The following is a 17643-nucleotide window of genomic DNA, read 5'->3' as shown; positions in this document are numbered from 1 at the left end:
CCTGGTATGGTCAATGGAAAATGGGTGCTCAGGGAGATGAAGCTTAGGTGACTGGGGTGAGGTGAGGGGAGGGGGCTCCTTCCCTCCCAGATATCAGATACCTTTTCCCTACTGTGTTCATTCACATTAGAGGTCAATACGTGATGAGTGCGTAAAATTTCAGGATTTGTGAGTTTCGAAGAATAATAACAACAACGAAAACATTGGGCAAGGCATTAGTTACATGCTTATAAGCTTTCTCTTTTATAACCCAAACAAAAAACCTTTATACATTAGACTACTATGTCTATTTACGGACAGATGGAGGCTTAGAAAAAGTAAGTTCCTTAATCAAAATCATAGCAAATTCAAAAACTGAAAAATGGGATTTAGCTTTTTTTTTTTCACCATATGCCCTTCCTCTCCCATATAACACATAAAATTTTCCGTTCTTTCAATCTTCGTATATCAAGTCCTCCTTGAAATCTGCGATATTAGCCCAGTACAGCAGATGACACTTAGGAAGTTAATAACAGATACCTGAGTAACTATTTAGCTAAACAGGCTAACTTCTGGTCCAGGCTTTGCCTTGTGCTTCCCAAGTGATGGGACAAATTATTCCCCTTTTACGAGTCCTCATTTCCTCTTTGTCAAATGAAGGCATTGATTTCCAAGGTGGTTTACAGCTTGAATATTCAATGTCATTTTGCTCATAAGTAAGCAGCTAAGAGGTATATTTAAACAGAAATCATAATGGGCTCCCCAGGAAGCTTTTGTCTGCTTTTCCTTCTGGATCTCAGGCTTAACATAAAAATTCAAAGTACCCTAAAACAATCCTATGCCCTTGGGAGCCTGTGGCTTTTTTTTGGGGGGGGGGTCTAAAATTATAGAGACTTGAGTTCTTTCTAGTCATGATATTTAATTTATTCTGAAGTTTAAAATAATAGTTTAAGGGGCTCCCAGGTGGCTTGGTGACTTCCGCTCAGGTCATGATCTCAGGGTCCTAGGATTGAGCCCCACGTTGGGCTGCCTACTCAGCGGGGAATCTGTTTCTCTGTCTCCCTCTGTCTACCACTCTTCCTACTTGTGCTCTCTCTGTCTCTCTCAAATAAATAGATAAATAGAATCTTTTTTAAAATAAAACAATAGTTTAAGAGCCAGTCTCCCCATTGATCACAACTAGAAAAACTCTTCTGGAAAGCAGACAAAAAGCAAGTGCTGAAGGACTCTGGAAAATAGACAAAATCATGTGGGCAATGAGGAGAGCCAGAGCTTGGAGAGGCAATGCTCCCCATGGGTGATTTTTCAATTTTATCCCCTCTTTCATCTTCCAGCTTTGCCCCGAGAAGTCAGGTACAGGTACAGCTTCAGGTACAAAGCTGTAGTGCCCTAAATTGCCAAGAGAAAGACTATAGTTGGTTCTGGCCAGAGGAATGGAGGAACTAGAGAAAGGGAGCCCCTGGGGACAGGAAAGTGGAAGGGGTTTCCCACATGAGGGAACTGGAAAAAGGGATTCCTTAATTCTAGGTTGGAACTCTCATGAGTACCCTGTGACCCCTGAGCCACACATACATGCGGCACACCCCAAAAAGCCCAGCACAGACTTTGGGAGCCAAACTAAGATTTAAGCCTTTATTTAAAGTCAGAACTCTGGTTTTTTCCTTATTGACTGAAGAATCGTGTCCTTGTGTCCCTCATCCCAAAAAGCGCTTATAGCAGCTCACAGAAGCAGATACGATTTAATGAGAAGAAGAAGAAACTGGGGCAAAGAGAAAATAAAGCTAAGAAATAAGTAAAGCCAAGGGATCAAACTAAAATACAAAATGAATCTCTAAAAAAAAAAAAAAATGGAGTGCGGGAGCTGTCTTACACTGGCCAAAAAGAGCAGACTGTAAAATATTCAGGAATTTTGAAAGGCAGTTGTTGACCGTGGGTAGTTTCACATCGGCCTGGATAAAGCATTTATTCTACAGAAACCAGGAACCTTATAGGTCAGAATTTGGGGTTTTTTTTCCCTCTGAGAGTCAGTTTAACAGGACATGTATTTATCACCCAGCTATGGATGGGTAAAAAACAACTGGCTCTGAGCTACAGGTAGTGAAAGCAAAGAAAAAAAGGAAATTAGGTATGAAGCTCAAAAGATTCATTTAGGGACGCCTGGGTGGCTCAGTCAGTTAAGCGTCTGTCTTGGGCTCAGGTCATGATCCCAGGGTCCTGGGATCCAGTCCTGTGTTGGGCTCCTTGCTAAGCAAGAAGCCGCTTCTCCTCTCTCTCCTTGTGTGTGCGCTCGCTCTCTCTCTACGGAAAATAAATAAATAAAATATTTTTAAAAATAAATCAAATCATTTAAAAAAATTTTTTTCAATTTTTAAAAATAAATCAAAATCATTTAAAAAGCTACAGCATAGAGAATATAGTCAATGGCATTGTAATAGTGTTGTATGGTGACACATGGTGACTATGCTTGTGGTGAACATAACATAACATTTAAACTTGTGGGATCATTATGTTGTACACCTGCAACTAGTGTAACATTGTGTGTCAACTACTTCAATTAAAAAAAAAAAAAGAGAGATTCATTGAAATGAAAACTAGCCAGAGGTGATTCAGTCAGTTAAGTATCTGACTCGTGATTTTGGCTCAGATCAAGATCTCAGGGTTATGGACTGAGCCCTGCGTGGGGCTCCGTACTCAGTGGACAGTCGGCTGAGGATTTTCTCTGTCCCTCTGCCTCTGCTTCTCCCAACCAAGTAAATAAATAAATCTTAAAAAAAAAAAAAAAGGCATCCAATGAAAGCAACTCCTATACATGTATACATTTTCAAGTCACACAGAGGGTTTGCTAAAACAATATGCATGATGCCACAAAGAAAACTACAACAGATTTCAAAGTATCAGTATCTTTGAAAAAAGCTACATTTTGTAGCCATATTATAATAAAATTAGAACTTGATATCAAAAGGATACCTAAAATTCAGATAGTTTGCAAACTAAGAAAATACTGATAAATAGCCTGGATTTACAAGGCAGCCATAAAGGAAATTAACGCATTTAGAACTACATGGTAAAAATGTTGCATATCAAATATTACGAGATACAGTTAAAGTAGTACTCAGAATTTTATAGCTTCAAATACATTTATTAGAACAAGAAAAGTTAAACATAAATCACCTAAAAATTCTCCAAAATTTTAAGAAAGAGCAATTGAGCAAGCTTAAATAAGAAGGAAGGAAATAATAAAGACAGAACAGAAAGTAATTTAATAAAGAACAAAAACTATGTAGTAAAATCTCATAAAACTAAAACCTAGCTGCTTCTTAAAAAAATATTTGCAAGTTTTCAGATTTTGGAACAAGACTTGTCATGAATAAAGGGGAGAAAAAAATGAAGAAACAAAATGTGGGAATAGCTACAGATAGATACAAAACATAAAAAAGGGTATAATGAACAGGTATATGCTAATAAATTGGAAAACTTTTGGTAAGATAGATAAACTCGTAGAAAAACTTTATCTAACGCAATTTGCACAAGAAATAAAAATTTGTATATATCAACAAACATTGAAGAAATGAAGAAAGTTGCTAATGGCATCTGATAAAATAATTTTTTAAAAGGCCCACACGGTTTCACAGATGAATTAAACCAAACATTTAAGGAACATACAACTCCTATCTTTTTTTTCCCAGAAAATAGAAAAAAAAAAAAAAACATTAAAGCTGTTCAACTAATTTTATCAAGCTAGCGTGATCTTGATTTCAAATTGAGGTATGGAAAATTCAAGGAAAGAAAACAATAGACCCATCTCACTTTGAACATAGATGGAAAAAATAAATAATTATCTATGAACTGAATTCAACAGTATTAAAAATAATAATACACACTATAGAGAGCAAACTGATGGTTACCAGATGGGAGGTGGGTGGAGGGATGGATGAAATAGGTGATGGGGATTAAGGAGCACACTTGTGATGAGCACAGAGTGTTTGTTGAATCACTATATTGTACACCTGAAACTAATATTACACTGTTAACTAACTGGAATTTAAATAAAAACTAGAAAAAAATAATAATACATGGGGATCAAATGAAAGATCCTTGGAATTCAAGGAAGCTTCCAATATAATAAAATATATTACTGTAATTCCCCATAATCATAGACTAAAGAGGAAAAATCATCTGTTTTTCTCAATCAATAACCGTTTGCAATTTTTGAAAAACCAGTTAAGGAACCCAGAATCATATAAAGCCTTCTTATCTTGGTAAAGGTCATACTCCAAAAAATCTATAACAAGCAGCATACATAATGGGAAAAATTTAGGTGTCAAAGACCAATGACTATGATTACTAGTAAAACATCGCACTAGAGTTTAGACTGGTGCATAAGGAAAGAAAGAGATGTGAGCAAATCAGATAAATTTGCAGATGATATGATCATCTGCTCAGAAATAAAAAAAAAATAGAAGCAGCAAACTATTAAGATAACAAAAGAATGTATCAAGGCTTATAGACTTTACAAAAATTACTAACACTTCCCTACATCAGAATAACCAATAAAAGATACAGTAAAGGGTCATGTTGTGGCTCAGTCGGCTAAGCATCTGCCTTTGGCTCAGGTCATGATCCTGGAATCCTGGGACGGAACCCCGCAGGGAGGCTGCTTCTCCCTCTGCTCCTCTCCCCTGCTCATGTTCTCTCTCTCTCTCTCTCAAATAAATTAATCAATCAGTCCTAAAAAACAATACCACCTTAACACGCCTCTCTCAGTAATAGACAGATCATCGAAGCAGAAAATCAATAAAGAAACAAGAGCATGAAAGACACATTGGACCAGATGGACCTTATAGATATATACAGAACATTTTACCCTAAAACAACAGAATACTCATTCTTCTCAAGTGCACATGGAACCTTCTCCAGAATAGACTACATACTGGGTCACAAATCAGGATTCAGTTGATACTAAAAGACTGAGATTATTCCCTGCATATTCTCAGATCACAATGCTTTGAAACTGGAGCTCAATCACAAGGAAAAGTTCAGAAGGAACTCAAACAACTGGAAGCTACAGACCACCTTGCTTAAGAATGCTTGGATCAAAAGGACATCAAAGAAGAACTGAAACAATTCATGGAAACCAATGAGAATGAAAACACTTTGGTCCAAAACCTATGGGATACAGCAAAGGCAGTCCTAAGGGGGAAATACATAGCCATCCAAGCCTCCTCAAAAAAAACTGAAAAATCCAGAATACACCAGCTGTCTTTACGCCTTAAAGAACTGGAGAATCAACAACAAATTAAACCAACTCCATGCACAAGAAGGGAAATAATATTAGAGCAGAGATAAATGAGGTAGAAACTAGAGATACAGTAGAACGTATCAATGAAACTAGAAGCTGGTTTTTTGAAATAAGATCAATAAACCATTGGCCACACTAATTCAAAAGAAAAGAGAGAAAGCTCAAATTAATAAAATTATGAATGAAAAGGGAGAGATCACAACTAACACCAAGGAAATAGAAACAATCATCAGAAGTTATTATCAACAGTTATATGCCAATAAGCAAAGCAACCTAGATGAAATGGATGCATTCCTGGAAAACTATAAACTCCCAAAATTGAACCAGGAAGAAATTGACAACCTGAATAGACTGATATCTAGTAACGAGATTGAAGCAGTGATCAAAAAACTCCCAAAAAACAAGAGCCCAGGACCTGACAGATTCCCTGGGGAATTTTACAAAACTTTCAAAGAAGAAATAACACCCATTCTCCTGAAGCTGTTTCAAAAAATTGAAGCAGAAGGAAAACTTCCAGACTCTTTTTATGAAGCCATCATTACCCTGACCCCCAAACCAAGCAAAGACCACACCAAAAAGGAGAATTTCAGACCAATATCACTGATGAATATGGATGCTAAGATTCTCAACAAGATCCTAGCCAACAGGATCCAACAGCACATTAAAAAGATTATCCACCATGACCTGGTGGGATTCATCCCTGGGCTACAAGGATGGTTCAACATTCGCAAATCAATCAACGTGATAGAACAAATTAATAAGAGAAGAGAGAAGAACCACGTGATCCTCTCAATTGATGCAGAAAAAGCATTTGACAAAATCCAGCATCCGTTCCTGATTAAAATGCTTCAAAGTATAGGGATAGAGGAAACATTCCTGAACTTCATCAAATCTATCTATGAAAGACCCACAGCAAATATCATCCTCAATGGGAAAAAGCTCACAGCCTTCCCGTTGAGATCAGGAACACGACAAGGATGCCCACTCTCACCACTCTTGTTCAACGTAGTATTAGAAGTCCTAACAACAGCAATCAGACAACAAAGAGAAATAAAAGATATCCAAATTGGTAATGAAGAAGTCAAACTCTCTCTCTTCGAAGATGACATGATTCTTTATATGGAAAACCCAAAAGACTCCACCCCCAAACTACTAGAACTCATACAGCAATTCAGCAACGTGGCAGGATACAAGTCAATGTACAGAAATCAGTGGCTTTCTTATACACTAACAATGAAAATACAGAAAGGGAAATTAGAGAATTGATTCCATTTACTATAGCACCAAGAACCATAAGATACCTGGGAATAAACCTAACCAAAGAGGTAAAGGATCTGTACTCAAGGAACTACAGAACACTCATGAAAGAAATCGAAGAAGACACAAAAAGATGGAAGACCATTCCATGCTCTTGGATCAGAAGAATAAACATTGTTAAAATGTCTATACTGCCTAGAGCAACCTATACTTTTAATGCCATTCCGATCAAAATTCCACCGGTATTCTTCAAAGAGCTGGAGCAAATAATCCTAAAATTTGTATGGAATCAGAAGAGACCCTGAATTACTAAGGAAATGTTGAAAAACAAAAATAAAACTGGTGGCATCACGTTACCTGATTTCAAGCTTTACTACAAAGCTGTGATCACCAAGACAGCATGGTACTGGCATCAAAACAGACACACAGACCAGTAGAATAGAGTAGAGAGCCCAGATATGGACCCTCAACTCTATGGTCAAATAATCTTCCTCAAAGCAGGAAAAAATATACAGTGGAAAAAAGACAGTCTCTTCTATAAATGGTACTGGGAAAACTGGACAGCTGTATGTAGAAGAATGAAACTCGACCATTCTCTTACACCGTACACAAAGATAAACTCGAAATAGATAAAAGACCTCAATGTGAGACAGGAATCCATCAGAATCCTAGAGGAGAACATAGGCAGTAACCTCTTCGATACCGGCCACAGCAACTTCTTTCAAGATATGTCTCCAAAGGCAAAGGAAACAAAAGCGAAAATGAACTTTTGGGACTTCATCAAGATCAAAAGCTTCTGCACAGCAAAGGAAACAGTCAAGAAAACAAAGAGGCAACCCATGGAATGGGAGAAGATAATTGCAAATGACAGTACAGACAAAAGGTTGATATCCAGGATCTATAAAGAACTTCTCAAACTCAACACACACAAAACAGATAATCAAATCAAAAAATGGGCAGAAGATATGAACAGACACATTGCCAATGAAGACATACAAATGGCTATCCAGACACATGAAAAAATGTTCATCATCACTAGCCATCAGGGAGATTCAAATTAAAACCACATTGAGGATTAGATTCTTTAAAAAAAAAAGAGAGAGAGAGAGAGAGAGAGATAAATAAAAGTTAGAAATCACTTTACATTAGCCAAAAGACATAAAGTATCTACTGACAAGCTTAATTAAGAAGTCATAGAGGGCCAGGGCACCTGGGTGGCTCAGTCAGTTAAGCACGCCACTCTTGATTTTGTCTCCCATCACACACAGTTTAGGGTCATTAGATCAAGCCCTATGTAGGGCTCCACCTTGGGCATGGAGCATGCTTGAAAGATTCTCTTTTCCTTTCTCCGATGTCCCTTACCCCAACCCACTCCCACACTCTGTTAAAAAAAAAAAAAAATCATAGAAAAATGTAAAACTCAAAAAAATCCATTGAATATGATTTGAAATAATGGAGAGTCATTTTGCATTCTTGGATGGAATCACAACCTTATAAAGATATCAATTGCTCCCTAACCTTATCTTTAAATTGAGTGTAATCTCAATCAAAACTCCACTTAACCTTTTTGGGGAAATTTATAAGTTCACTCTGAACTATGTATGATGTAATAATGGTCTTCAAATAGCTAAGCAAACCTTTAAGTAAACATACATGTCTCAAACATAATGTCCTAAACATTAAGACATTCAACAGAACTATAATTATAAGAAGTCTAACATATATATAAATTGGGGTGCCTGGGTGGCTCAGACGGCTAAGCCTCTGCCTTCAACTCAGGTCATGAACTCCAGGTCCTGGGATTCAGCCCCATGTTGGGCTCCCAGCTCAGTGGGCATCTGCTTCGCCCTCTTCCTCTCCCTCTGCCTCTCCCTGTTTGTGCTCTCTGTCTCTATCTCTTTCCCTCTCAAATAAATAAATAAAAACCTTTAAAAAAAACCCAAATATTTATAATAAATAAATTAAATTACTAAAAATATATTAACTGACAAGAGAACAAAATTCCAAAATGAGATACGGAGAGAGAGAGCTGAGAGACAAACATATTTATGCAGCAATCTAATATACAATAAAGTTGGCACCATAAATTAATGGGGGAAATTGTGGATTATTTAATAGGTGCTATTAGAAAGAAAAAAAAAAAGCAGCTCACTCTACAAAGAAAAATAAAGCCAGATCCTATTTAATGCCACATACAATAGCAGGTGAGTTGAAGCCACAGAAAAGAAATGTGTAACTTTAAACATAACAGAATAAAATATAAAAATTATCTTTGGGACTAGATAGGGAAGTATTTCTTTATATAAAACTTGTGAAACCGTAGTGGCAAATATTTTATTATTTTGTTACATTAAAATTGAAGATTTTTTTTAACAGACACCATAAACAACTCTTATTAACAAATTACGAGATAGGAGAGCATATTTGCATTGTCTGAAACCACTTAGGGATAATATCTAGAATATACAATGAACTGCAAACAGAAACCAAAAGGCATCAACCCTAGAGAAAAATGCACAAAAGTCATATACAGGGACCTTACAGAAAAGGAAACAAAGAAGCTGATGAGCATTTGAAGAGATAACCAAACTCAACAAAAATAACAATAAAACAAATTTATACATTACTTTTATACCTATTAGACTGGAAAACATGAGAGCTTGATTGTGTCAAATGTTGGTGAGGAAATGTATACTTGTGTAGCCATTCTGGAGAAAATTTTGTACTACTTAATCAAGTGAAAAACATTCCAGGATCCAACAATTCTGCTCCTGGAAATACACCCCTTTGCAACTGCCTCCCTGAAGAGACCTATGGGAGGACATTCTTTGTAACTTACTTGCAGTGGCAAAGAGATAGAAGCAATCTTCATGTCTACCAGAGAGACAGTGGGAAAAATGCTACGAGTGTACAAAGTACCATGCGTCGGTCTTTAAAACGAAGGGCTGAGGGGAAAGAAAGAAAAAAAAAAAACCAGAATGTTCTATAAGCACAAAGCAATTCACTTTGAATAAAAAATAAATACAAAACACACATTTTTCAAGAATACTTATAACAAAAGGTATATACAAAATACATGAGAAGGGTTGCTTTCCGTGAAAGGAAGGAAACTGGAATGTGCATTAAAAAGGAATTAATGATAACAAACAGGGAAAAGATTTGGTATGGACCAGTGATGACCGTGTGCTGTCAACTGAGGAATATAATTCTACCATTTGCATGTAAGATTTTTGTAAAGGTAAGGACTCAAAGAAAATCATAGTTCTGAGAGCAATTTATTTTATATTTCCATGACAGATATTAGATAATGCCCTGTATTTTCCATCTGACTAAATAAATGCAGTTCAAGTGTTCAGTTGAAGATCACGATTTAGAAAGGGGGGATAGAAATTAGAAAACCTTAGATTCCTCCCTACATTTACAGCAGCTCTCTCCAATAATAACTATTATTTATTTTGTCCCAAATGTTTTAGAACCTAATAAACATGTTCTTTTTTATAGAATGAGCCAGAATGGATGCATTATCTTTGGCCGTCCTTACCAAATTCTTGACTCTGCTGGCTTACGGGCATACATCGTAAGAAGAAACGTGTTTTAGTTCCACTGAACTTATTCAAAAGCGCTGGGTGTGGGAATTGGTTCAACAATGCTTCTGACAGAGTTGTATGTGTGTGATACAGTCTATGTGCTCTAAAAACTCAGAGATGAAGGATGAATGTTCAATATTCATCTAAACTCTGTTCACATGGAGGAGAGTGGATTTTTCTGGGATGTGCCTTCCCTGGGAATCCTAATAGTCAGGGTTCTCCAGAGAGATAGAACCAATAGGATGTATATATAAAGAGAGACTTATTTTAAGGAATTGGCTCATGTGATCATGGGGACTGCAGGGCAGGTTGGGGACAGGGCTGATGCTGCAGCCCAAGCCCAAGGGCAGTCTGGAAACACAATTCCCTCTTCTTCAGTGAACCTCGGTCTTTTCCTCTGAAGTCCTCCAACAGACTGGAAGGCCCACCCACATTATGGAGGGTAGTCAGCTTTACTCAAAATCTACTGATTTAAATGTTAAATCTCATCTTCAAAAATGCCTTCGCACTCAAGGAATCTAACTTGATATGGTACAAAACTGAGAATGTCTATAAGAATATAATTTATGTTCTCCTTTACAATATACAGTGTGTATGAATATAAATAAATAAATAAATAAATAAATAAATAAATAAATAAATAGAAATGCCTTCACAGCAATATCTACACGTGATCCAAATATCTGGGTACCTTAGGCTAACCCAGGTGACATAAAATCAGCCAGCACATGGCTCAAGTTCAAACTTCAAGCTAAACGCGGTGGGCGTACTGAGGGAAGGAAATGCACTTAGTGCTAACCCATCAGGGCCACTGAAACATCACTGAACTGTCACACTGACCTCACACACCACGTAACACACAACCAGGTTTCAGATTAGGGTAGGTATCAGACAAATGCTGAGTGATTTCCCTGAGGTGTTTTGGTTCCCACCTTTATAGGCTGACTGCCTCAGACTTTCCTAGAGAGCATACAAAGAATACAGAATAAATTAAAAGCTTTTCATCCAAACTCAAGATGAATGAGAACTTTTTTTTTTAAATGTAGCAGTTTGAAAGGACATCATTTCTTCAAAAACCTATAGATAAGAGTCATAGAGCTATTAATTGTTCTATTAACCCCATAGGGTCTCTTTGTTAAGATAAGGCCACTGGTTGGGATGGATTTGAACTATGAGATATGAAATGGGGACAAATGAACAGACACAGGGAACTGTGGATCACCAAATCCCCAGAACATCTGTGCTGCCATACCCACTATATTGGTTATCTATTATTGTATAACATATGATGCCAAAATTTAACAGCTTAAAATAACAAACATTTACTATGGGACATTACTGGGACAAGAGGAGAAATTTTAATATGGACTACGTATATTTGATAACATCGTATCCATTTTAAGTGTCTTGGAGGTGATGTTGGTATTATGGTAATGCAGGAGAAACGTCCTTGTTCTTCAAACACACGTGCCAAACTATTTAGGGCACACTCTCATAATGTCCACAGGTTATTCTCAAATAGCTTAACAAGATAGTTCTCAACAGGGGCACCTGGGTGGCTCAGTGGTTAAAGCCCCTGCCTTCAGCTCAGGTCATGATCCCAGGGTCCTGGGATGGAGCCTCGCATCAGGCTTTCTGCTCAGCAGGGAGCCTGCCTCCTCCTCTCTCTCTCTCTCTCTCTCTCTCTCTCTGCCTGCCTCTCTGCCTACTTGTGATCTCTCTGTCAAATAAATAAAAATCTTTTAAAAAATTTAAAAAAAAAGATAGCTCCGAACAATAAATGGATAGACAAAATGTTGTCTATCCATACAATGGAATACTGTATAAGTGATGATTATGAATAAACTGGTATTTCAATAATGGATAAATCTAATAGAAACAATATTGAGTGAAGAAGGCAGGCACACATAAAAAATATACCATGTATGTTTCAGTTATTTTGCTGTGTAAAAGCCACCCCTGAATTTTGTGGCTTAAAACAAAAACAACCATTTTATTATCTCTTGGGAGTCTGTAGGTCAACCGGGCTTTAGGAACTACTGATGGAGCCTCTGAACCAAAACCCTTATTCACAGCAGACCTTCCACACAGCACCTCTCATTCCATGTATGGACCTGCTTATGGTTTCTGGCTGGCTATGGGATTTGGAAATCTGTAGAATACTCCAAAATATTTGGTCCCTACCTTTTGAGTCCTGCCTCCCATAGTAGAAATCAAAAAGGCAATCCCCTAGCCTTCTTTGAAGCCACCAATCAAGTTCATCCACCTGAGACTGCAATTTTAAACTGGACAACAGGAGAAAATGGAGACCCACTCACAATCATTTCACTGACAAAGGTGACAGAAGCAGCAACTGGCTTTTGGGGAAGCAGTGATAAGAAAAGGAGAAGTTCTGGAACAGAAGTGGCTGAGGAGGTGTCTTCAACACCAGGCTCTGGTAAAGTCCCGTTCCTAACAACAGACCAAACAGTAGCATTTAGAAGCAGTGGAACAGTCGCAGTGATGTGGTTTATCAGACATATTGTGTGTGTGGCGGTGGGGAGCCGGGTGGTCTTGTTCCGTTTCTAATGAGGCTCCTCCGGTTATCTCTGCATTTCCACTCTAAAAGCCTAACTCTGAGAGAAATGTATTTTTTTAGACTTTTTGAAGTCTTACCAAACTCATTAATGAAGGAACTGGGAAGAATAAGAGAGAGATGATTCAAAGACAAAAAAAAATTGCGAAGCTGAGAGTATGTAGTCAGGAAAAGCTGTTAAAGATTAAAAATGGTTAATGTATAACAAGGCAATAAAATCATAACCTTGACATTATATTCTTTACCAGAGAAAAAGCAAAGCCATCATACCTTACCAGTTTTCTCCAGATTAATCTTTAATAGTACAGGCCTGGCTGGGTTCTTTTTATACAAGTTGCAATCCCTAAGATACCCAGATTTTGATCAGGCAGGATTGTGAGAAACTATTCAAGTATGATATTAAATAACGAAGCAAGCAAAATTTTGCCTTATTTTTAATTTTTAGAACAGTTTTTCTTACACAATTCCTTCCCCTAAGGTACAGAATTAACCAAATAATATTTTTCAGAATTTTTTTAATTCAGTACCATTAATTGGATGGTCTCTTTTATTTAGCCTGATTAAGACATAAAGAACTCCTTGTTGTGTATTTGACAAAGCAAAGGTCTTACTATTTATTTTTATTGAAGTATAGTTGGGATACAATATTGTATTAGTTCCAGATGTACATCATAGTAACTTGACATTTTTTTACATTACAAAAGGTCATCACAGTAAGCCCTACTTACCGTCTGTCACCATACATAGCTACTAAAATATCATTGCCTACATCCCTGTGATTTATTTATTTTATAACTGGAAATTTGTACTTTTATCTTAATTTGGCTTTTAAAATTAAAAATATTTTAATGTTTTTTATTGTGGGCTCATTTTTAGGCTCCTTTTTTTGCACCAATGTACATTCCCACCAACAGCACAGGAACATTCCCTTTTCTCCATATTCTCCCCACACTTGTTATTTCTTGCTTTTTTTTATACTAACTACTTTGACAGACACGAAGTCATATTTCATTGTGAGTTTTGATTTGTATTTCCCTGGTAATTAGTGATGTTCGGCATAGTTTCCATGTCTGTTGGTCATTTGTTAATCTTCTCTGTATCGTTCCAATTTTAGTATATGTGCTGCCGAAGCGAGCACTCTATTGGTCATTTGTATATATTCTTTTTTTATTTTTATTTTAAGATTTTTATTTATTTATTTGATGGAGAGAGAGAGAGAAAGCACACAAGCAGGGGGAGCTGCAGGAGGAGGGAGAGGGAGAAGTAGGCACCACACTGAGCAGGGAACCCAATGCGGGGCTAGATCCCAGGACCCCAGGATCATGACCTGAGCCAAGGCAGACACTTAACCAACAGAGCCACCCAGCCACCGGTCATTTGTATATATTCTTTGGAAGAAGGTCTATTTGGGTCTTCTGCCAATATTTTAATTGGATCATTTGCTTTTTGTGTGTTGACTTGTATTAATTCTTAATATATTTTGGATATTAACCCCTTACCAAAATATTAATTGTAAATTTCTTCTCCTATTCAGTAGACTATCTTTTCCATTTGTCGATGGCTTTCTTTGCTGTGCAAAAGCTTTTTAGTTTGGGGGAGCCTTGGTGGCTCAGTAGGTTACCCTTCTGACTCTTGATTTCAGTTTAGCTCATGATCTTGGTGTCATGGGATTGAGCCCCAAGTCAGGCTCCTTGCTCAGCACAGAGTCTGCTTGTCCCTTTCCCTCTGCTCCTCCCCCCGCCCCACTCACTCTTATTTTCTCTTTCTCTAAAATAATATGTAAAATATTCACACACACACAAAAAAGGGGCTTCTTAGTTTGCTGGAATCCCAACCACACAACCACAGAAAATGTAGTTCATTTTTGCTTTTGTTGCTCTTGCCTGAGGAGATAGATCCAAAAATATATGTAAATTGTGAAGACTAATTTCCAAGAGTTAACTGCCCATGTTTTGGGGGGATTTTTATGGTTTTAGGTCTCACATTTAGGTCTTTAATACATTTTGAGTTTATTTTTGTATGTGATATAAGGAAGTGGTTGAGTTTCCTTCTTTTGCACATAGCCATCCAGTTTTCTCAACACCATTTATGGTTGTTTTGTTTTGTTTTGTTTTTTAATTTAAATTTGTTAGTTAACATACAGTGTAGTATTAATTTTAGGAGTAGAATTTAGTGATTCATCACTTACATACGACACCCAATGCTCCTCATGTTCCTCTGTTTTGTTTCTTAAATCCCACATATGAGCGAAATCATATAATATTTGTCTTTCTCTGACTTATTTTGCTTAGCATAATACCCTATAATTCCAGCCACATTGCTACAAATGGCAAGATTTCATTCTTTTTGATCACCAAGTAATAGTCCATTCCAACATCATTTGCTAAAGAAACTGTCATTTCCTCGTTGTATATTCTCCCTTCCTTTGTCATAGACTAATTGATCATATAAGCATGGGTTCAGTTCTGGGCTCTTTTTTCTGCTCCACTCATCTATGAGCATCTGCTTTTGTGCCAGTACCATACAGTTTTGATTATTACAGCTTTGTAGTGTAGTTTGAAATCAGGGATTGTGAGACCTCCTGCTTTGTTCTTCTTTCTTAAGATTCTTTGGCTTTGGGGGGGATCTTTTGTAGTTTCATACAAATTGTAGGATTATTTGTTCTAGTTCTGTGAAAATTGCCATTGGTATTTTGGTAGAGATTGCATTGAATCTGTTTATCACTTTGGGTAGTACAGACACTTTAACAGTATTAATTCTTCCAGTCCATAAGCACAGTATGCCTTTCTATTTATTTGTATCGTCTTTAATTTCTTTCATCAGGGTCTTATAATTTTCAAGATACACGTCTTTTACCTTCTTAGTTAAAATTATACTTATGTATTGTATTCTTTTGGATGCAATTGTAAAGGGGATTATTTTCTTAATTTCTTTCTGATGGTTTATTAGGCTTGCTATTATTATTATTTAGAAATACAACCAATTCCTGTATATTAATTTTCTATCCTGCAACTTTACATAATTCATTTATTTTTCTAAAACTTTCTGGTGGAGGGACACCTGGGTGGCTCAGTTGGTTGAGTGTCCAAGTCTTGATTTCCACTCAGGTAATGATCTCAGGTTTCTGAGATCAAGCCCTGTGTGGGCTTTTTGCACACTCAGTACAGTCTGCCTGAGATCCTCTCCGTCTCTCTCTGCCCCTCCTCCTGCTCACTCTCCAAATTAATTAATTGATTGACTGATTAATTGAGTGGTTTTAAAAAAATTTTTATAAAATATGTTAAATTTTTTTTTTTTTTTTTTACTTGAACAGAATTAATCAAGGAAGGCTGAACTCCTGCTCTTTGTCAGCTTTTTCCACATCATGGGTTTGATAGACAGGGTAACTCTTTTGATAATGTAGAATTAATTTAAAATATATAGAGTATGCCTAATTACTTCTGTTTAGTAATTACGAATTACTTCTAATTACTTCTTCCTGTTTTATAAGGTAAAAGATTAAGCCTTTGGTGCCATCCAGTGGTCAAGTGGGTAATGATTTTTTTTCTTTTTCTTTTTCTTTTTTTTTTTTAGATTTAAAGATATTGACAGTTTTTAATTTCTGAATCCAGGATCTGGGTTTCAGAAAGGCAACAAAAACAAAAAAATTCTGTCAGAAACTGATTACTTGATTAAGTGCACAGGTACCTGAGAGTGAGCAATTGTTTTAAATTTTGCTATCCTAATAACCAGAGTGACAATAAAACATTTAAAAATAAACATAAAGATGGTAACATGAAATGTAACTTTTAGGTCTCTCAGAAGCAAAGGGATTTTACTTATTTCAAAAATAAGTTGATAAAATGACAGCACAAAACACTCAAAGTTATCAGGATACTAAGAGTATTCTAAAATAAATCTCTGCTAGCTAGGCGGATTATACTAAAGGAAAAAAGAAATTTTTTCTACAACTTTTTAAAAGTATAATGAATATTCCAAGACCAAGTTTGAATCACAAGTTTTCTCCTTTTTTGGTTGTTAATTTTAATACATCATTATGTATGTGTTTTAATCATACAGAAATACATATATAATTGGATGACAATATTACTTAACTTCAGCTTTTAGAAGTAACTAACTTTATTAACACAATACACCAATATGTATGTCACATTGAATTTACCACCTTAATCTGAGTTGTGCAAAACAAATACAGACAAGAGTATATATACAAAAGCTGCTTGATGATCCAGTAATCTTTTTATCTGTCTCTATGAATTCTTTTTTTTTTTTTAGGTTTTATTTAAATTAAAGTTAGTTAGCATATAGTGTATTATTAGTTTCAGAGGTAGAATTTAATGATTCATCAGTTGTGTGTAACACCCAGCGCTCATTCCATCACGTGCCCTCCTGAATGCCCATCCCCCAGTTACCCCATCCCCCACCCACCTGGCCTCCAGCAACTGTCAGTTGTTTCCGAGAGTTAAGAATCTCATGGTTTGCCTCCTTCTTTTTTTTTTTTTTTAATTTTACTTATTTGTCAGAAAGAATGAGAGCACAAGCAGGGGAACAGCAGAGGGAGAGGGAGAAGCAAGCTTCCAGCTGAGCAAGGAGCCTGCTGCAGGGCTCAATCCCAGAACTCTGGGATCATGACCTGAGCCAAAAGCAGCCCAAACAACTGAGCCACCCAGGCACTCCTTGCCTCCCTCTTCTATGAATTATTTCTTTTCAGAATATTGCCAGTAATCAAAAGTCACTTATTTGGGGCGCCTGGGTGGCTCAGTGGGTTAAGGCCACTGCCTTCAGCTCAGGTCATGATCCCAGGGTCCTGGGATCGAGCCCCCACGTCTGACTTCCTGCTCAGCGGGGAGCCTGCTTTCTCCTTTCTGCCTGCCTTTCTGCCTACTTGTGATCTCTGCCTGTCAAATAAATAAATAAAAACTTAAAAAAAAAAGTCACTTATTCAA

The sequence above is a fragment of the Mustela lutreola genome, chromosome 6 (genome assembly GCF_030435805.1).
Source record: "Mustela lutreola isolate mMusLut2 chromosome 6, mMusLut2.pri, whole genome shotgun sequence".
Taxonomy (NCBI): domain Eukaryota; kingdom Metazoa; phylum Chordata; class Mammalia; order Carnivora; family Mustelidae; genus Mustela; species Mustela lutreola.
The sequence above is the reverse complement of the archived record's forward strand: the minus strand, read 5'-3'. Positions refer to the sequence as shown.